General features: G+C 38.2%; 1 long non-coding RNA gene across 1 annotated transcript; it reads right to left on the reverse strand.

Annotated features, from left to right (window-relative positions):
- Positions 1-4,898: 4,898 nt before the first annotated feature.
- Positions 4,899-18,671, reverse strand: LOC136851990 (uncharacterized). The gene is made up of 4 exons (XR_010857034.1): positions 18,245-18,671; positions 17,780-17,891; positions 17,140-17,232; positions 4,899-5,328 (listed from the first exon to the last, which is right to left on the reverse strand). It is a non-coding gene; the product is annotated as an uncharacterized lncRNA (long non-coding RNA).
- Between the last annotated feature and the right edge of the window lie 3,505 nt (positions 18,672-22,176).

Here is a 22,176-nt window from a genome sequence, read left to right on the forward strand (position 1 = left end):
TATTCTCTCTCTCTCTCTCTCTCTCTCTCTCTCTCTCTCTCTCTCTCTCTCTCTCTCTCTCTCTCCCATCAAAGAAGTCTGAGACCTTTCTGTGTGCAGCTGTATCAAAAATCTGCATGAACACAGTAGTTGGAATAAAACGAGAATTGGCTCTGGCTTAGGAAAGTGCCAATATTGGCCTGCAAATCAATATCAACAAATTTATGAAATGGCAATTAACTACCGACCAGATAGTGCCCAATGTGCTGGACCATTTATAATCTTACCAAAGAAATCGAAAAGATTTAAAGGAAATCAGAGACCAAATGCCCTCCCATTGCTCAGTTTGTGAATTAGTTGCAAATCATCTGCAGCCCTTCCATTTATAAGCAAAAAATCCTGGGCTAAATAAGTACTCAAGTTGTCAGTATTCTGGCAAAGAAATTCACACCACCTGAGATTCTATGTAGAAAAACCATGACTTGGAGGACAATGGCTGGAACAATATGGGCATAGCTGTTCTTGGCACACAAACATATCAAATTACCATACCTGGCTCAGAGAGTGCACACTAAAAATAACATATCACTGAAGAATCATAAGACCTTCGAGAATCTCAAAGCCTAAATCAGGTCACAAGAACAAGGTCCTCTAAAATTCAAGTACCAAAAGGTTTCCTCCCACATTCATCGAAAAGGGCTATATTTCAAGATTCCACAGATGCCCTACTTGCAGATAACATTCAACTGATATTAAAGTTTTCAACACTGAGAAAATAACATTCAACTGATATTAAAGTTTTCAACACTGAGAAAATAACATTCAACTGATATTAAAGTTTTCAACACTGAGAAAATAACATTCAACTGATATTAAAGTTTTCAACACTATTCAACTGATATTAAAGTTTTCAACACTAAGAAAATAACTAACCAGTTAACTATAGCACGCGCACACACACACGTACACACCAAGACAGCGCTCCTTCCTTCTGAAGCCAGGAACATAACAAGAAGCTACCAGAGGACATCAATAACCAGTTCCCACCACACACACACACTGAGCAGCTGATTATAACATTCCTGTGGCTAGGCGACATTCACTGTAATTCCTCTTCCTTTAAAGGTACCAAGAGGCTGTAAGATTTTCCCCCAAAGCTGCAAACAGAGCCAGCAGCAAATGCCAGGAAAAGATGATCACTCAGCAAGTATGGGGAGATATAAATCAACACTAATTCAAAAGGATCAGTTTCATCTATCTCAGTAATCATTAAATAATACGGAAATAAGGATGGAATGCCAACCACATTAAAATATTCAATGATACATGCAAGCTGACCAAATGATAAAAATGCATTACTGAAAAGCAAGATTATACATCCACAAAAATGGATGCCTATCAGTGGCCAGTTTTTCAAATATGATAAGAAGTGTAGCTAAAGCTGGTTAGCTACTGTTTAGCAATGATTTCCATCCTTTCCACAGAAACTACCTGACCTCTGCATCAGCTAAGACCACTGATGAATTGCAGATATTTCCTATCTATACAGCAAAAGACAGAACAGTGTTATTTCAATTGCAGTCGTGCAACATGGCTCCTTTACTTCCACCTCTCATTCCAGTATGTCTGCAAATCTGGCACACAGCCTACAAAGAGACTATTACTACAACAGACAAAGTCAAGCAGTGAATGTTAAAAGCACACTGTCTATTCATCAGGCACCAACAAACTTGAAGACACACAATTCACTAAAAACAGAAATTTATCATACATTTATGCAAGCAATGCAACATTTAAGACCAATGAACTCCAGCCTGATCAACCTGCAATAAGTATGGAAAATGCAAAGAACTAAAGCATAATCACCTCCTTCCAATTCAGTACTAAAATTATACCACAGTCCCTCTCAACACCTTCAAAAACGGAGACTTCTATATGCAGATCATGTATCAATAATCTGCATAAAACAACAAAACCTATGAAATGACTGTTTACCAGACAGACTACAATGCATTGGACGTTTGACAACCTGTATGAAATTCCTCAAAAATGACTTCAAAAGAAACAGATATGATTAAAAAAAATAACAGAGATGAAATGTCGTTCTACTGATCACATCCCTCACCAATGTAGTTATCTATCATCTGCTGTTCTATTAAAAACAAAAGTTTGTCAGCTGAATAGTCACTAATTTTCCATTCTGGCTAGCATATACACATTGACAACATACTTAACAGCAATACAAAAATGGCTTTGAGGACAATCGCAGGAGCAATAAATGGGCAAAGTTGCACTTGCTATGCACGGGAATCAAGTTACCTGACCTGACTCCAAGAATACATGCTAGGAATGCAGTAATTACGAGTTATCACTCAACAATTAAAAAACCTTACCACTTGAAGAACCTCAAAGCCTATCTCAGCTTACACGGAGAAAAAGGTCTTCTAAAACTCGTCTACCGCACACCACTTTCTACATTCATCGGAAAGGTTCCTGTTTCAAGATGCCACAGCTATCCAACTTAAATCTAACATTGACAAATTTCCAGTACCAGGAAAACAACAGCCTAACCAGTGAAGCACACCATACTACGACCAAGCAAGATAGTGTTCCTTCCCACACAAGAACCTATCAGGGGACATCAGTAACCAATATCCACCAAACAGAATGACCAGCTGATTGTAACATCCCTGTCACACTCTGCTGTTATTTCCCTTCCTTTGAAGGTACCTGGAGGGTGCAAGATGTTCCCCCAACAGAACAAACAGAACAAGCAGCAACTGCCAGGGCTAGAAGATTCACTTTGCAAGTAAGGGAAACCAAAATCAACACTACTTCAAAATAATCAATATACATTCTCTCAGTAGTCGATCCTACCATCGATAACATGGTTAGAAGGACGGAATGCCAAAATACATATAAGTATTGGTGGAAATATGCAAGCTGACCCAATCATAGAAATGCATTATTGAAAATCACTGCACCTAATGAATCATTATGTAAACAATACCCTTCAGTAATGCCTACAGTACACCACATGAGATGCACTAACAGTACTGTGACCAACACCCTTTAGTAATGCCTACAGTACACCACATGAGATGCACTAATAGCACCATAACCAACACCCTTCAGTAATGCCTACAGTACACCACATGAGGTGCACTGACAGTACTATCAGATATTATTATAGACAAAAAGTCCAGATGCTATAATTCTGTAAGACCTTTCTGACGTGGTAGTGATTACTTACATTACAGTAAAATGAAAATGAACAAACAAAGATCATAGGAAGCTGAGAGAGAGAGAGAGAGAGAGAGAGAGAGAGAGAGAGAGAGAGAGAGAGAGAGAGAGAGAGAGAGAGAGAAATTTAATCTTAGGTGGACTGAAGAACAAAATTGAGTTTTACACTCATAAGACAATTAAATAAAACACAACAAAGCATATGTAATCAGGCCACAAATTGCTGGAAGGTGCAATAGAATTATTTCCTTTGATAACGAAAAAAATTGCCTATTCATCAAACATGTAGATTTATGAGAAATAAAGATGAAACAGGACCCATACAACGTGGGACAATGACAACAAATTGATCAAATCAGGAGACTCTCCACTCACATATTTTACATAGTACCTGCAACACAGATTTAAGAGTACAATACTTTAAAATAAGTGGGCCAGCAGGGGCAAACACTTCGGACTGCAGCACCCAAAGAAGCATTTGCAAGAAAGCTAGAGAATACCAGCCTTACAACTGAAATTAAAAGAACACAAGCTTTGTGACAGAAGTTTCTGAGCTCTGTCTGCCAAAATGACCAGTAAAAGGAGCTCAGGAGAAATGGGAGCAAACGCCACACACGGAGGGATATCTCCCAACAAATTTATAGATATTAATGGCAGAAGGACACAAACACATGGAGCACTCAGCTTTCACACAGAGGTAATGCTCTCATTAAAATGAAAGTCCTCCACGATATTAGCAAAATACCCAGGGTGGATTTTGGAATGCAAGAATCTTCACACAGAAGCAATATGGAAAATATCAAGGCTGTGTGAACAAAAGGACAAATTAAATCTTTTATGCAATTTCCAGACTAGATTAGAGATCACAACCAACGTGATTATGCAAACCTAATGACTAGTTAACAGAGGAAAGCACTTTCCAAAATGAATGTGAAAGGAATTCCCAGTGGATCGAGGTATGTAAACAGGAAAGAATCCCTGACATTAGTGGAAATCATACCCAGGCAGATTCTGGGAACTGAGTTGTATAAAGTACCACTGAAAATGTCCAATTTGGGCCCCTCCACTCTCGTGGTTATATATGGGCTTTCTGAATTATTTCTTAATCATTCAGAAAGCTGTGCATACACCTATTATACGTTGAAATACGTTGTACAGTACTGCAGGAAACTGTCAAACTAGAAAAATGTAGGACACATTTTAAAGGAATGGAATAAAATTCTTCAGAAAAGGAACAATATAAGTTAGTACCTTATGTGACCTCAGGCGAATAAAATCCTTGCCACCAGAAAGAAATCCAGACTAAATTAATGACTTCAGGCCAGAGCAAAAGCTCTATTCTTGCAAGTGATTCACAGGTACCTAATGAGTTGAATGAATCAAGATACTTCAATACCTGTTGTTAGAAGACAGGTCTGTGACGAATCTCTCATGATGAGAATTGATACTTCTGGAGAAAAGGACAAAAAGCACAAGGGAATATGATGGCAGAAGTGACCAGTTAAGTTTCCTGGACTGACTCACTCTCAAAACAAATATGCCTGATATGAGTGGCCAAGGGTTTACACTTTGAAAAACAATGTTGGTTGTACTTATACTTTATCTAACAACCAGGAAGAATCTTTTGGTGACCAGCTGAAGGACTTAAAAGAAAGTCCTGCCTACTTTCACTTGGATATAATATGCAAGAGCTTTAAGCACACGCTCCAGAAACAAATGATGTTACAGTCCACTTTTGCTAACCTCTCCTTTCGTGGGGTTATGCGTAACATGAGTTCACTCCAGTCCCCTCTGCCCCATGCACTTTCTGCCTGAACTCCCATCAGGTGTAGCTCTTCAATTGTCCCTTTTTCAGCTTAGCACACAATCTTCGTGCCCTCAAGTATGGAAAGGCATTTTAAACAGGGTGACAAGAACACTCTAATGAGACAAAATAAAACCACCTGGTATCACTTGTACGATTTACTAAAACTGGAAGGCTCAATTTGGCACACCATAAGTAAATAAAAACATCTTCAAAGTCTGGTAGCGAAAACTCCCTTGTTCAACTAAAACTGGTGACAGCTCAATTTCGACGTAGCTGCATGGAGCAATGGTTAACACAGCCTGTAAAAAAACACAGTTTAATATTCAGTCTGCAAAATCAGTCACTTGAAGCTGGTGAATATTATTATTATTATTATTATTATTATTATTATTATTATTATTATTATTATTATTATTATTATTATTATTATTCAGATGATAAATCCCTAGTAATAAGGAACAAGCCTACAGGGCACTGACGTGAAAGTCAAGGCTTCCAAAGAGTATGGAGTTCATTTGAAAGAAATTGCAGAAAGAGGATATCAGTTATCAGGAAAGGAAAAAACAATAATAAATAATTAGATAAAGATTTAAATTAATTAGTGAAATACAAGGTGATTTGTTTTAGGGTAGAGATATATTGCCTCTTCACTTAAACTTTTGAAGTTCTAATCGCACAACATCCTCAGGGAGACACTTCCGCAGTCCAACGGTGTGAAAGGTTTTGACGGAGGAAACCTTCAGCTAACGATTTCATGCTGGACCACTAACTCAGAGTCTGTAGCCATCTCAATATTGTCACTTACCCTGAAAAGGGCCATTTTCAGTACACCGTATTCCTTTTCACAGCACACACGATTTCATTTCTGATACCCACACAGAATGCCATTCATTTTTCTGCACACCAGAAGTGTGAGCCTCATTTGCAAGGAGAAAGGCTGGCATACAATGGCTGCATAAATCTGACCTAGTGAGCCCAATTAAGGATTACTGTCACTCAGGTTGGCTTTGCACAGGTATTGCTGAATAAACTAAGGACAGCTGGTACCAATAATCTGTCAGCATACCATAACCCCATACCCAGTAGAGCCATATCATCTTTCCACAAAACTGGACCATGTTATAATCGAAAGAAATGCCTCAGGCCAGGTAGAACATTTCTGTTTCATTGAAAACAGCCTGGACTGGATGGAATGAAGTAAGAATATTGGACTACAGACACATAGGAACATGCCATAAGCAAAAAGAAAAATTCCATGATAAATGTATCAGGCCTTTAGGATAGGAATACAGAATTTAGGCCAAAGGCCAAGCGCTGGGACCTATGAGGTCATTCAGTGCTGAAAGGGAAATTGACAGTAGGAAGGTCTGAAAGGTGTAAGAGAAGGAAAGCCTCAAAGCAGTTGCACTGTGGAACAATTGTTAGAGAGGGTGGAAAGTCAGATGGAAGAAAGAGAATATGATTGGAGGTATGGTAAAAGGAATGAAAGAAGTTACGAAAGAGGTTGCAGCTAGGGGTCAAAGGGACGCTGCAAAAAACCTCAAGTAATGCCTACAGTGTACCACACTGCATCCTGTAGTTTAATATTAAACTACACATCAGCTGAGTCACATCAAAACTAAATATAGTAAATGAAGTTATAAGAAAACTAATTTTGCATAAATAAAATAAGTTGTATTATGATTATTATACAGCATTAATTCACGAGACCAATGAGTCACACTTCTAAACTTAAAAGTCTTGACCCCAAGAAACTGCTCTTAAATGAAAGAGGCTACAGTAAGGAAGTAGGAAATGGGGAAAGTACCAGAACATCAGCAATGCAACAAAGAACATTTCATACTGGTCACAGTGCACCACGCACACCACATTATGTGCAGCACTCTCCCATGGATAGCAGACGTTGGAATATGCTTGCTTGTACACTGCACAGCAACACAACTTAATACTTCAACCTGGCAACAGCGTGAAGATGCAAACTCTCACAAGACTAGCACAAAACGAATCTTATTTTTTATGACTACTAATGTGATTCTTATCGAGAAACTTATCGCTTTTTAAAAACCAGCTGACTGGATCAAACAGAATGTTGAAGATTCTGACCAAATTTCAAGGTCTTGACTTTCATTCACTCATGATCAAAATCAGGACAGCCAAAAATAGTCTCTTTTAATGTTACTGAACTGCAATTCCACAGTCTAGGAAGGAGAAATAAAAAAACTTAGAGTAAAATGTAAACAAACTTTGGGCATCAAGAGACATATGCAAGAGCATATACTCGAATTTCCCAGACCACACTCTCTTGCTCTTAGCAAAAAGAAGAACAAACAATACTACAGCATGAAAAACTAGAAAGCCATAATGATTAGAGCAAAATATTTATTTCTGTGGTGACTGGAGAAACCTGGAAGTGCCAAAACACTGGTTGTACAAAGGGGTCAACGAACTGGAGGAGAAAAAAGTCATGAGTCTCTAGAGAACGAAGCTAAGCGATACCCACAGAATAATAGTGGACTTTAACTGAACCGGTTTCAAGTTGGAAGTGGCTTCTGGGTCACCAACTAGAATAGAATATATAGGATTTAGGCCAAAGGCCACATGCCAGGACCCATGATGAGGTCATTCAGTGCTGAAACAGAAATTGACAGTAGAAGGTTTGAAAGGTGTAACAGGAGGAAAACCTCAAAGCAGTTGAAGCACTATGAATCAATTGCTAGGAGAGGGTTAAGGAAAGTAAGTTGGAAGAAAATGATTATGAACGGAGGTACAGTAAAAGGAATGAAAGGGGTTGCAGCTGGGGGCTGAAGGGATGCTGCAAAGAACCTTAAGTAATGCCTACAGTATGCCGTGCACTCACGGCACTAACCCCACTGGGAACCCTCTAGAAAGGAGACCTTGACGAGGTGAGGGCTAAGGGACCCTGGCCTTTGGGCCCGGGTCCTACTAATCATCCTACATAGTTTTTGGTTTAAATGGCGTGGACATTTCCACATTCAAAATTTTACTGCTTAGGTGAGTCTGAGAAGGGATCATTTTTTTGGAAGGGTTCTCAATTTTTAAAGCTAATTGTGGGAGTTGTGGTGGTTGAGTTAATCCCGAGATAGTTTGGACCTCAAAGAGATGGTGATGGGATTTTTCCCACTGCTATCTTGAGGGCGGAACCATCTCTGGGGATCAGCCCATCGGAATCCAGGGGGCTGGTTTTGGAGGTGGGACTCTGGCTTTTGTCCGGAAGCCCAATGAGTGCGGTTGGAGTGGGAGTCAGTCCCCATTAGTGGGGGCAGAACTCCCAGCAGGCGGATTGGCTTATACCTGGGCCACTGCAAGCGTACTGGTGCTATCCTGAATGGTAGGGTATGGGGTGGACTGTTGGGAGTCAACTCTCACTTGTGCCATTGGTGGAGAATGCGAATACCTGACTGATCTACGATACTTTCTTGATATACCAAGCAGTTTTGGGTGGGTGGATGAACCAGTTTGTGTGTGGTGGTCTGATGTGTGCATGCTTGGCATCTACAGGGGTCTCTTCGTGGGCTTTGGGAGTGTGTTGGGGTGGGGAAGCTGAGCAGTAGAGCTGCCCAGTTTGTCCTTTTGATATGCTGTCGGGGTCTGTGCAGGGGCTCTTGGGTGTCGGGTGTGCACTTTTTGCAACCTTTGCATCCTGGACTGGTTTAAACTTATGGATTTGGCAAAGTTCTCCTCCCTGGATCTGACGACTTAACGGCACTGGCAACGACTTCTGGCATGAACATGGATACGGGCTTGGCTGTTGGACAGAACCAAACACTGAGACACCAGGGTGTTAATAAATCTGGTGGATTTGATTCAAATAATAGGTCCTTTATTGCACTAATGTAAACTTATCATTAGATTACGAATTTTTATACAGCCAGTGAAGCAATTCGGCAAAGTGGAAAGAATGAAATTAATTCTAGAAAAGATAAGCAGTCATTTTGTGCTTTTATCAAATTTTTCCTCTCCCTTGGGCTAGTGAGGCACAACAAACTCTACATGGCCACATTCTAAATGACTCAGTTGTCAGCACGAAAGTGTTTTCTGTGAAAAACTTGAATGATGAGCCATTTGACTTTGTTCCAAAGGCTGAAGAACATGGACCAGTCTCATAACCAGAGCTCTTCCTCCCCCCTTTATGGCATGTTGCTATCTACAAGGAGGGAGGGAAAAATTTGATAAAAGCTGCTGACTGCATTGAGAGCAAGGTTGGTTCCATTCCCATTGGAAATTTGAAACGGTATGGAAAGAACCTTCTAATAAAAGCTGGAAATGAGACTCAAGCAGTTCTGTTAGCTAACTTTAAACCTCCTGAAAGTGGAAATATTGAATCTATTTCTTCTCACAGATTTTTTAATACACTGAAAGGAGTATTACTCAAAAGATTTGCATGTTTTAAAGAGGAAGAGATTCTCCATCGATGCCCTCCTTGTGTATCTCATGTAAAAAACTGGGTGGTGATGCAGCTATCCTTTAACCTTCTCCTCCAATTACCTACCTGATACCATCATTGTTGGCCATGAGAGGATGCAGGTTAAAAATATAAAAGAAGTCCTAGACAGTGTCATAAAATGCTTTGAATATGGCCACATTCAAAACTCTTGCGATAACAATAAAAGATGTCCTGTGTGTGCTCTGCAGAGCACGATAATTTTGATGATTGCAAAGCAGCCCGATACTGTTTTCTTTGCAAGGGTGATCACACACCAAACTCTAGGGCTTGTCCCAGATATAAATTTGAACAAGAAGTGTTGGCAGTGGCAGATAATGAACATATTAGCATTAGTGAAGCAAAGCGACGGTAATGGGGGCAAACAAAAGTGCCAACACTCGTTGCTTCTGTAATAAAACTTATGAAAACTTCCAACAATGTAAGGCCACCAATAACTGTGTCTGATGGAAGATATCACAAACCTGGTATTTCTCGAACCATAAATAATAATGAAAATCTCCAAACTGGTGAGAAATTTTCTGAAGCAAGTGCTTTGAAGTCCCATAAAAATTGTACTTCCAAAAGAACAGAAAATTTATCTTCCACCACATCCACAGCTGTTGATTCATCTCCAAAATAAAGGGTGCCAAAATCAGCCAATAATTCAGGAAAATATTCTGAAAATACTTCAAACCAAAATAAGGTAAAGGAACAATCCCAATTAGATAGAGCTAGTTCAGAGCCATCAATCGCATACAGCCACAAACAAAAATAATAATAAAACTGTTTGCAACTACCAAGAAACGCACAAAAAATAGTTCCCAAATAATGATAATTTTATAATAAAACTTTCAAATGGGTTCAGTGTTTTGGAAGACATCTCTCCTCCTAGAAAGGTGGTTCCAAAAGTAGTTTCAGAACAAAAACATCTGAGTTCAATTCAGTCTTGCCGCCCTAAGACAAATAGGATTAGTGGTGCACAGAACCACAGCAATAATTCTGAACATCAGGTTCATAATAAAAAATATGAAGATCAACCAAAGACCCTGAACACCAATTCAGATGAAAAGGATTAAGAAAACAATCTCTTATAAAGGAGAATTTCCCACTCCACCCTAGGAACAGTACTTCCCCTCAAGGAGTGGGAAGTAGCACATTTTTACCACTTTAGCATTCTTGCTCGATATTCTTCAGTGGAACTGAAAAGGTCTCAGAGCCCAACAGAAGACCTTAAAAGTTTTAATGCATGAATTTAATCCAGGGATTATATGCCTACAGGAAACTATGTTAGCAACTCTGTTTATAATCCTGGACTAAATTATTCAATATTTAAATCATATCCCCCAATTGGTGATCGTGCCCATGGAGGTGCTGCAATTATTATTAATAAATCTCTACAGCACTCCACAATACAATTAAATACAACACTACAAGCTGTCGCTATTTCAGTCATTTTGGAAAAGAGGATAACAATCTGCTCCTTATACCTTCCACCAGACCTTGATTTTAACATTGGAGATATTCAGTCGTTAATTGACCAACTTCCAGCTCCTTTACTTCTGCTAGGTGATTTTAATGCCCACAACCCCTTTGGGGAAGTCGGTTTTTAGATAGTAAAGGGAAATTAATCGAAGACCTTATTGACAGGAATGATGTTACCCTGTATAATAATGGGTCAATGACTTTCCACAACATTCACGATAATCATTTCTCTGCACTGGACCTTAGTATTTCTTCAACTAGTATCCACCTTGATTTTAATTGGTCTGTTAATGAAGATTTAAATGGAAGTGATCACTACCCGATCCATTTGAAATATGCTCTGAATGCTCCATCAGAAGTTTTACCTAAGTGGAAGGTAGAGGACGCAGACTGGGATAAATTTAGTAAGGGTGTCAATCTAGATAGGAGTTTGAGTCCTTTCATTCTCATCTAGATGCCTATGATTACTTTATTGAATCTACTTTGAAGAGTGCTGAAAGCTCGATTCCAAAACAAAAGGCAAACCTCGTAGACCTGCAGTTCCCTGGTGGAATAAGACATGTGGTATTCTGAGAAAAGTGACTAGGAAATGCTACAGACGTTACAAAACTAGTGGCTCCCCTCAGTCTAAATTAATCTACAAACGTGCTTTAGCCAAGCAAGGTGCTTTATAAGAAAGCCAAAAGAGAATGTTGGCTTTACTATATTAATGGAATAAACTCCAAGACCCCACTGAGAGTGGTGTGGCGCAAAATAAGGAAACTGAGTGGAAAATTTGTAGCGTCACCATTGCCTCATTAAAAATAAATGACACTCTAATCACAGAGCCCACTGAAGTTGCCAATGAGCTAGGAAAACACTTTTCTAAAGTTTCCAGCCTAACAATTATTCTCCAGAATTTCAAAGAATTAGGAATTCTGAAATGTGTCTGAAGTTTGATTCAGGGAAAATCTGAACCATACAACTACAAATTTTCCCTAAGAGAACTTCGTGAGGCGCTCTCCTCAAGTGAATCCACAGCTCCAGGTGAGGATACAATCATATATGAAATGCTGAAACACCTCCCAGATGATGCCAAAAATATTTACTGAAGATTATAAACAAAATATGGGAAACTGGAATTTTACCCAAGGACTGGAAAATATCCATAATTGTCCCTGTTAAAAAGCCTAATAAAGATGCTTCCCAAGCCACCAGCTATAGACCAATAGCTCTTACCAGCTGTGTATGTAAGCTGATGGAGAAAATGATAAACACTAGACTGGTTTGGCACCTGGAGACCAAAGGATTACTATCGCCATTTCAATTTGGTTTCAGAAAAAACCGCTCCACCCTTGATCCCTTGCTGAGGCTGACCAACCAAATCCAGCAAGGATTTGCCAAAAAGTGTCAGACCATTGGCATATTTTTTGACTTGGAGAAAGCATATGACACTACCTGGAGAATTGGCATCATGAAACAATTGCACAAGATGGGCATATGTGGAAGAATGGTCAGGTTTATATATTCCTTTTTATCAGACAGACTTTTTAAGGTAAGAGTGGAAACTCCTTCTCCCAACCTTTTATGCAGGAGGAAGGAGTTCCCCAAGGAAGTGTTTTAAGTGTAACACTTTTTCAGTGGCAATAAATAGTGTGATTAAAAAATCTCGCCCCCTGTTAAATGCTCGCTTTTGTCGATGACCTTGCAATATACTGCACAGGATATGATTCCTTGTCCGTATGTAAACATTTGCAAAAGGTCTATTAATGCTATTACTAAGTGGGCTGATGAGAATGGTTTCAAATTCTCCTCTTCCAAAACAGTTGCAGTAAGATTCACCAGGTGCCAGCGTGTGGAAGAGGTTCCCACACTTAATTTAAAAGGGTCCATCCTTCCTTACAAGAGTGAAGTTAAATTTCTGGGGATGACTATTGACCATAAATTAACATGGGCTAGCCACATAAATGCCCTAAAGTTTAATGTTAAACAATCTATGAATATTTTAAAGGTTGTCTCTGGATTTAGTTGGGGGCTGATAAGAAATCCCTTCTGAGGCTATATGACTCTCTGTGTCGATCTAAGTTAGACTATGGCTGTCAGATTTATTCCTCAGCCTGTAAAACCAAGCTAAAGGAACTGGATGTTGTACACAACATGGGGTTGAGAATATGCTCAGGGGCTTTTAGAACTTCGCCTGTTGAAAGCATTTATGTCGACACAGATCATTTACCCCTTGATCTAAGAAGGCAAGAGCTAGGGTTGCGATACATGGCTAGAATGAAAAGTGCTCCCAGAAATCCCTCCTTTCAAGCACTAAAGGAAACAGACTCAGAAGTTTTCTGGTACAAGAGCTTCTAAACCATTCCAAATTCGACTGAATGAGGATGTTAAGAATAATCACCTTAAATCCCAGAAAGTCCTGGAAGTAGAATATCCTGTAAATCCTCCATGGCTTATCCCAGAAGCATCAATATGTAAGAAACTGTTTAACAAAAAGGACTGCACTGTAGAAGAAGGCTGGGGAAAATTCTTAGAGCACGATGTTACCCATACTAATTTTACAAAAATTTATACAGATGGATCTAAGTCAGATAGTGGTGTTGGTTGCGCTGTTATCCTTGGTGATACAGCGTACACAGCTAAATTACCTGACTCTGCATCAATATTTACTGCCGAATTAACAGCCGTAGTGTCTGCCTAGATTTAGTTTTTCAAAGTAGTGACTCTAATTTTGTCATATACTCAGACTCTAGAAGCACCTTAGAAGCTATTAACAAATTTAATAGCTTTCATCCATTAATTCAAAAAAAGTTCAGGAGTGGCTTTTTGTATATATTGTCGACGTAAATCAGTCTCTTTCTGTTGGGTCCCTTCTCACGTGGGGATTCGCTGGAAACGAGATGGCAGACAGGGTTTGAAAGCTGCTAGTATTTTATCAGAAACCTCTTTTAGAAAAAGTGCCTCATACAGATCTAAAAGGTCCCATTAGATCTTATGTTTTAAGTAAATGGCAAGAAAGATGGACTTCTCCCCTTCTTGCCAATAATAAGAAATATAGAAATATTAGGGATAATGTACTACCGTGGTCTTCGTCATTCCAGCTTGACAGGCGAACAGAGGTTATTTTAACGAGATTAAGGATTGGGCACACTCGTCTGACCCATCAGTTTATTTTTGAAGGAAGCAGCCCTCCAGAGTGTGCTTACTGTGATGAGACACTAACAGTGGAGCACATTCTGGTGGTCTGCCCCAGATATTTTAACCAAAGAGAGAGATATTTTCAGGGTAAATCCCTGTCTGATATTTTGGGAGATGAAGCAGATATTTCTGCTATCATCTCTTTTTTAAAGTGTATTAAAATTTTTAACGATATTTAATTTTATTTAATTTATTACATCACGTAGAATTTTAATGACATTAATTTTTTTTTATGTATATAGCACATCATTCATTAAACTTCATACCCTTATTTATTGGTCACATCACTTCATTTTATTTATTAATCATTTCCTTCATGAATTCATAACTTTAACATAATTTATTTTCTTTCCATTACGGCGGTGAATGGCCTTGTTGGCCCCAGTGCCTGGGCTTTTGCCCTAAATATCATACATCCATCCATCCATCCATCCCTACGGGAACCGACTAGAAAGCAAACATTTAATTCACTCACATACTGAGGCTTAAAAAGGCTACTAATCCATGTAAACCGCTACTAAGGCCTACAAACAAAGCTCAGTAACACCAGCCATTAGAGAAGCCTGTGAAATAACATTATGATACAATGGATTTCTCAGAATTTTTTAAATCATGATGGAAAATTGATGTTCTTCCTAAATTAATCCCCTAGGTGTAAAGTCAATGCAAAGTGGGGTCTTCTAGAACATATATAAAATAACAGCTCAAGCTCAGGCTAATGGAAAAGGATATCCAGCCATCTCATCTCCTCCAGCTCCAATTACAGGGTCTTTGTTACTTGAAGGACTTTTTTACTTATCAGAAAGGCAGACCACCAAAGTGTCTGTTATGTCGAGATGCTACTATTACCCTAATGAATGAGAACCCAGGGACTGGAACATTCCAATAAGCTCAAATTACAATCTGAAGGATTAGTCATTTATTAAAGATACCAGACCACCAAAGTACTGTGACCTGCCACAACTAGAACTTCTCACACTGATTCGTGCACTACAGCCACAGATGTAAGCATGGTCCATTACCTTGATCCAAACAAAAACATGACGATGACCAGAATATCAGATGAAAAACTAGAGGCAACAGCAGAAAAAACTTCATCTCTCGTACACTTGCAAATCTTCAGTCCCGCCATAATAAATAGCTTAATACTCTGACAAAATTCCCCAACCACCAATATGGGAATCACAATGCATAAACTGCTAGTATACACAAGAGCAGAAATATTGGCGCTGACATAAAATCCATCACGCTATCCTACTCTCAGAAATTACCACAAAAGCTACTACTAATGCTGGTGAACTTTCATATGCAGCCATACTAAGAACTTTCAAAATACTGACAAATGCACTGAAGACAGCAATACTCTTGTTCTCAAACAGCATACTATCATGGGACCATGATAAATCCAGCACACTCACTTGCTAAGTTCATCGGGTTTCAAAGCGCTCTGCACAACCCACACTAAAATACTCTATACATTTTAGTGTGATATGTATAGTACTTTATAATGAACTGAATCTAACAGACTAGTTGTTACCGAAAGAAAACAATTAACATACATAAACAACAGGAATCTTCCAATTTTTGGACCACCTACTACAAGTTACTGAAATATACTGGTGACACAACCACCAAATTACAAGACTTGTTTGGAAACAACAGACTTGACAAGACTGTAACTCTGGACTGCCTAGTAAACCACACTCACGCCCAATAACACTAGCTATCAGAGGCACTTACAAGACATCAGGAAGAAGCCAGCTGGCTTTATTAGGGATGCGACCAGAAGATCTGGCTTTGCAGAGAGGAACTAAGAGGGAGAAGCAGTACTGGAATTCTGTCAAAATCAATGATGCTGAATGAAATATTTAAGAATGCAGGAGAGGCACTGATGACATAAAAAGAAAAGAGGCAAATCTGCTGTACATATTAGGATGAGACGTAAGGATGGTACGTAAGGATGGTATCACAGTCGGGCCAACATCTGCATTGTTTAGACAAGCAGACAGTCCTAGGAGAAGATAGACTGGAGCCATGAATCAGTCTGAATATCACAGGAATATAAAATTTAGGCCAAAGGCCAAGCGCTCAGACCTATGTGGTCATTCGTCGCTGAAAGGGATACCAAGAGCAAAAAGGTTTTAAAGGTGTAACAGGAGGAAAACTATGAAACAACTGTTAGGAGAGGGTGGCAAGTAAGATGGAAGAAAGAGAATATGAATGGAAGTACAGTAAAAGGAACGAAAGGGGCTGAAGCAGCTAGGGGCCATGGAAGACACTGCAAAGAACCTAAAGTAATGCCCACAGTGCACAGCATAAGGTGCACGGATGGCACTAACCCCCTATGGTGGAAGGCCGCTGTTGCTTAATAAACTGTTTACAAAGCCAGGTGATGCACTAATAAGGTAAAAAGAGCAGTAGCACAAACATATGCTGTGTATATTAGGATGAACCATATGGACAGCAAAGGCAGGTTGACATCTGCATTGTTTAGACATGCAGGTCAGAGTCTTAGGAGAAAATGCAAAAGAGCCATGAATCAGACTGAAAACCAGAAGACAATAAGACAAAAGTCATTGCAACCAAATACACTAAGGTCCCCAAACATCTCTCACTCATGCAAGCACCAACAGAACTTTTGCTGTTGGAAGCACTTGACTAATCTGACACCTGAAGGTCGCACAGTACAAAAGTCTATGAAAAGCTCACAGAAAGAGGAATAAATAATTCTGGTCTTAATCAGAGCCTGAATTAATTGATGTTAAAATTCAAAGTTCTCTCTCAACTTAAACTCAAGTGAACTTTAATGTTGACCTTAAGAATCCCTATGTAACTGAAGGTATCCAAACATGAAACTGAAAACTATTCATTGACCATCCAATCAAAAAATTCTATCTTTTTATTGTCAGTGTTTTAATTTATAAAGACTGACCCTTTAACTTTACTGCATGAATATCAACAGCTAATTATTAGTAACAATTCTATTTTTGAAAACGATACTCACCATTACCTGACAAGTGTCCTGTCATCAATTGTAGCTTGCATTATCTTCTTAACATCTCCTACTTTACATCCACAATGGGATAATGCTCGTTTCCTGTAGAGAGAATAATAGACATCACCTGGGATTCTTGCACAAAAGACTGAAGTAATTAGCTAAGCAATATAACTCTTGATACTGAAAACAGAAATGCTCAAACAGCTTTACTCAAAAGCTCAATGAAAAAATGACAAACAACAATGTACTGTATCTTGCAAATTTCCCTTACTGAACCTTTTTCCAGTGTTCCTAAAATTCAAACTCTCTGAGGAAGCACTGCTGCTGACGGCATATGAAGTGTATACAGTAATGCAACAATAATTTCTCTTCTACATGAATGAATGTTTGCCTTATTGTAAGATGCAGTTTTAATGGAATAAGGAGCCGAATTTCTGAAAAACATCTCCTTGAGCATCCATTGGAAAAAAAACTTCTTAAAACAGCAAAAAAAAATCAAGGAAAATGAAGAATGAAGAGCGTGAATTCATCTATGCCATTTTTAGCTATAAACTAACTAAAGGAAATGCTTTAGTACACCCATGTCATGTAAACCAGCGACTGAGGAGCGTAAAATGTCAGAAGCCCTTTGTAGGATGACAAATACCTTTGTTGTGAGGACATGTGATAACTTCATTCCACTGTACAGGGGTCTCCATAGCAGGTACTGATGACTCCACTGGGACCGTCCAAGGGTATCGTCAATTTCTGGGAGTCACCTGAAAACATATAAGTAATATAATAAAATGCATCTCTGGACACTTTTTCTAATTTATATATAGAATACTCTACTAGTCACTCTGATCAATGCTTATAATGAGATGTTTTCTTGTATGTTGATATGTTTAAACTTAATGCATGTATATAAAGACTTTATGAAGTTCAACCAATACAGTCTTTTTATTTGTTCTGCATAATTCAATATAAACACATTTGGATGAGGACACTGAGTACTGTTTTTGGAAGGGAATTGTGGTCAAATTTAATCATACCGTCCGGACTAGTGCAAATGACTTTTTTTGATGGGAACATTTTTTTCCCAGTCTATAATGAACTAAGGTGTACAACTTACCAATAAAGTCAAGTCCTTGGGGTGAGGGTGCAAAGTAACCCTCCATCTAGTCGACGGACTATAAGATGCCATGGCTCCCTTGTAAACTCCTTTATAAAGCATCAGTATATGTATATATATATATATATATATATATATATATATATATATATATATATATATATATATATATAAACACATCACCAAAGCAGAAAAACTAATGACACCTTCAAGCATATGCAAGGTCCTACAAACTCTCTATTTCTACCCGAGTGTCTAGTTAGATCAGAATACCCAAGTGGTGTGAATAATTGATATTTGAGTAAAAACCTTCCCAGCAGAGATGATTCTAGATTTGTACAGGTCTACTGATATACCAAAAACTGGATTAAACCATTCAGCTTGGCAACAGAGTGAAGCTGTGCAATATCTTCAAGCTGGTCCAAAACTTCTCTTTTACAAATAAGTAGTAGTTCACTGTATATCTGACCAAATTACAACTTAATAAATACCGAAAGGATGGAGATTCTAATGCATTCCATACAATCAAAGTTAATGTTCTTCTCCTACTACAAGGAAAAGGACAAGAAGCTTCATGGATAAGTTGTAAAAACTCTTGGTCCTCAAGACACACAACTGTAACATGAAAACACAAAAAATCCATGATAAATGCAGAACACAATTTTCCTGTGGAATGACCAGAAAAGCCTAGAAGTTCCAAACCACTGACTAAAACCTGACTTGTACATGGAGGTCACAGAACTGGATGTGCATTCAGTCAAAACTCTCTACAAAGCTGCTCAAAGGAATATCTATGGAGCAGTGGTGAATTTGCTCTGGATAAACTGACCTCAAGTCAAAGGTGATGGGTCATTGACTAAATAGAAGGCCTTCAATTCCATTCACATAAAAACTCTGGGCTATATGAGTAAATGGACCAATGCCAAGACCTAATAACAGTGTTCACTAACACTAGCCATCAGAAATTTTAAGATAACTAGATGCAGCACTTTTCTAAAGATTTACTAAACTTGAGACAGCAACACCCAAATAATTCCTTAAACCAAGAGAGCAACACCTAAATACCCTGTAAAAATTACTAAATTCATAAATAAAAAACTAAAATATCAAGGGCTCTTCTGGGGCAGAATAAAAAACAGCCCACCTTTAACATATCTGATATTAAATGACTTTAAAATATGCACCACGAACAAGTAGCACTCACAAAGCAAGAAATTTGTGAAAGGATGGTACTTGAATGGGAATATAAGGAATATAAGATTTAGGCCAAAGGCCAAACACTGGGACTTATGAGATCATTCAGCACTGAATGGAGAATTGAGAGTAAAGGAGGTTTAGAAGGTGTATCAGGAGGAAAACCTCACAGTTGCACTATGAAACAATTGTTGGGAGAGGGTAGAAAGTAAGATTCCCCCAACCGGCCAATGAAAAATTAGAGGAATTTATTTCTGGTGATAGAAATTCATTTCTCGTCATAATGTGGTTCAGATTCAACAATAACCTGTAGGTCCCGTTGCTAGATAACCAAATGGTTCTTAGCCACGTAAAATGAATCTAATCCTTCGGGCCAGCCCTAGGTGAGCTGTTAATCAGCTCAGTGGTCTGGTTAAACTAAGGTATACTTAACTTTAACCACCTATGACACCTGAGACTCCTTCAGTCCTTTGTGCAAATTACGCTAGTTAACAACACTGATGCTGTAACAAACACTTTAGCTCAATTTCCCCACATTCATAATTCTATGGACATTCAGAACACCTAAGCAATGAATACTGGTGATGGGTAATTTTTCAGAAGACTCCAGCCAGCCATTTCGAAAGACCCCAGCTAGCCATTTTGCATGAAAACTATTTTGGGTTTTTCGTGCAAAAATGGCTAGGAAATGATAGGACATTTGCCGTATTAGTTATGGGGGGGGGGGGAATCACTGTCTTACCTTCGGTCGTAATCTGATTATTTTTCCTCTGTTATTAAGCATTTGCGAGGGTTATGTATTGAGAATAATTTTTTGGCTTTGATGTGTTTTACCCAAGAAAATTATAAATTATAATGTGGGAGGTGGCTGGAGTCTTCTGCAAAATAACCCTGCTGATATAAGAGGGATCGTACCAAATCCGTTTGACAGATTTATTTGCAAATTTTGCCCTCAGGCCGTGACAGAGAACTGCAAGTACACCACCACTAAACAACACTCATAATTAGTTTAAGATTAAAAGAATATTTAAAAAAAAAAAAACCAAGTCGTATTTCGGTGACAGTTCAGCCACAGTCCTGTTGTTTACATTGGGTGTGGGAGTCTGAGAGACAACGGGCCTAAAATAAAAACCTAAAAATATATGAAATCGTAATATAATTTATGGAGTACGATCGAATCCTTTTGATTAAAATGTTATACTTATTTAATATCATATTCAAAATTCATATTCCATGTCATATCTATGATATTAAATTTAAATATTCGTATTCTTCGTAATTCCCTTTAGGCTCGTACTTGAATAATTTTCATAAAAATTTTGAATGCATTTGACATCATATTTAAGATTTACGTTCAATATCACACTTATCGTGTGCTTATGATTGATATTTTTCGTAATTAACTTTAGGCACGTCTTTTTTAAGAAATTCACGGGGCCTGCGACGCTATAGGCACCTATTGGCACTTTAAGTAACAAAAAAAAAACCAAACAAATGAAGACTAACTAACAACTTTGTAACCCCTCGATTTTACGTAAGGTTCAACAAATTTTAACGATTTAATATGATATATATATATATATATATATATATATATATATATATATATATATATATATATATATATATATATATATATATATATATATATTTTATCACATACACAATTGTTCTGTGCATTAGTAGAATTACTGAAAGGACCTCATTCAAACTGGATGGTATCTAATGGAGTTTTTATTCAAAAAGTTACAAGCTTTCTTGGACAAACAGTCCACATTATCAAGTATCCGTACAATGAGCAAACGCATAGTCCGGCTGTATTTATATCTGTGTGCTGGGTACTTTTAATCCTATAATCGCCTAGCTCTTCCTGTGTGACCTCCACCCTCTCTTGACCTTGGTCTTTCTCTGATCCCTGGTTCCAGATGTCCGTTTTCCGTGCGTTCTCTTGCGTTTTTTCTTCGTTTCCTTGCTACTGTGGAGTATACGATTTTTCTAGATATGCTGTCTTCAAAGCCGTTTCCGGTGTTCCCTGCCATCGTGTTGTTGGCGCAAGTTATGAAGGCGTTCTCTACAACCAGTCTAGATGTTTTGTTGGTGTTCCTGTACAGAAAACTCATATTTTCCCAGTCTATTCTGTGATCATTTTCCCAACAGTGTTTGGCAACTGCCGACGTCTGATTATAATGCCTTATGTTCTGCAGATGTTGTTTGCTTCGCTCTTTACATGATTTGCCAGTTTCGCCATAGTACCCTTCTTCGAATGAAATGTTGTCTACTGGGTCATTGCTGAGTCGGGAAGTTGGGGAAAACTCGCTGGTATGCAAGCAGTTAGCTTGCCCAGGTAATTCCTTGGGTGCAGTTGCTCTCAGGTTCCAACTTCTTTTAGACTTGTATGGCCCAGTGGATAACGCCCTTGCTTTCCACCTGAGAGACCTGGGTTCGATCCCGACGTGAGTCAGAAATTTATATATATATATATATATATATATATATATATATATATATATATATATATATATATATATATATATAAATAATTCTTCTTTGCTTTGGTCTTAAATATTATTCTTATTCTTGCAAAATATTCATAAATAAATATATTTTAAAATCATCACAAAGCAACTATTACTTTCAGGCACTTTACAACATATAGCTATTGTCTAAGCTTTAAAAAAATCAATATAAAAATATATATTTCAAATGATTTAATTGCATGTAAAAATATAACTGAAATA

This window comes from Macrobrachium rosenbergii, chromosome 24, assembly GCF_040412425.1.
Source record: "Macrobrachium rosenbergii isolate ZJJX-2024 chromosome 24, ASM4041242v1, whole genome shotgun sequence".
Taxonomy (NCBI): Eukaryota; Metazoa; Arthropoda; class Malacostraca; order Decapoda; family Palaemonidae; genus Macrobrachium; species Macrobrachium rosenbergii.